Here is a 1,344-nt window from a genome sequence, read left to right as displayed (position 1 = left end):
CACCCTCCAATGCAAACCTCAGTTTCTAGCCAAATATACAACTTGAAAATCTCAAATTATTACATGTAAAAATCTTGAACCCATTAGAACAATTCTCGAGAGTCATCCACTCTACTCAAACCGCAATTAGACCGATCAACATACCGGACGACCTGTGCTCCAGTAGCATTCCAACACCGCAGAGTGTAAACTCACCTTAACGCAACCAGGCAACTTCATGATCTATGCACCGCACATCCTTTACCGATAACAACTCAAGTCGTTCCACGATTCTCATACACCCATAAAGCATAACATAACCTTTATTGAGATTTCCTTTACTTGAGCCATCCTCGGTCTCAACCTCGATAAGCCATAACTGATTCACCAGTACGCCTCAAACTGGAACCAACATAGCACATAACCGTGCAATCAACTAATCAATTGCAGACTCCCCCACTTGGCTCAAAGCCATAGATCAAAACACAGAATAACTCATAATGCATATACTCAATTATTGTCATAATACCATAGTAAGATTAAACTCAATCCTTCATAAGCTCGTGCAACACAGACCAACTAGTACTTCAAATCTTATGCAAATCTCGCGTTCACCCTAGAACAATCAGGCCCACTCTCTTAAGCAAACCCAAATTTAAATTGCATCACATATATTTTACTAGTAAAGGAGATCTTCCAACAACAACATAAGGATCACACAAACTTCAGAACACTCCGTAGGAGATAACCCACCTGCTTCGCCTCAAACTAACATCTCTTTATACCCTTCCACCGTCAAAAACATTACGCAGTCATTTAATCTTCCTAAGTCTGAACTCATGTCACAATGTGAAATCTACTTCACTTCCCAACTAGGCAACATGAAAAGATCCTTCATCACACCCAATGAAGTCTCATTGAATCAAAAATCTTTTTCCCCTCTACAACTAGGCCTGAATGGTTGCAGCCCAACAATATACATAAGAATGTTACTTCATCTGGTTTTAGACCCTTTTGGATCATTTCTTCAAACAATCCAAGGCATTCACATCCCATTCCTTTCCGAGCATATGCATTAATTATTGAAGTGAAACCGATGATATTAGGTGAAGGAAATACTTCAAAAATCTTCTGAGAGTACCTAATCTGTCCAGATCTTGAATACGCATCAATCAGAGAACATAATACCATAATATCAAAATCAAAACCTGATTTTATTGCACAGCAATGTAACAAATCACAGCTATCCAAGCTAGGAGAGGAATAGAATGATAATGCCTTTATGTTGAGGACAGACTCACTTCATCAAACGCAATATTTTCACAAACCATCCAACTGAACAGCTCAAACACATCTTGGGGGACA

The sequence above is a fragment of the Nicotiana attenuata genome, unplaced genomic scaffold, assembly GCF_001879085.1.
Source record: "Nicotiana attenuata strain UT unplaced genomic scaffold, NIATTr2, whole genome shotgun sequence".
Taxonomy (NCBI): domain Eukaryota; kingdom Viridiplantae; phylum Streptophyta; class Magnoliopsida; order Solanales; family Solanaceae; genus Nicotiana; species Nicotiana attenuata.
The sequence above is the reverse complement of the archived record's forward strand: the minus strand, read 5'-3'. Positions refer to the sequence as shown.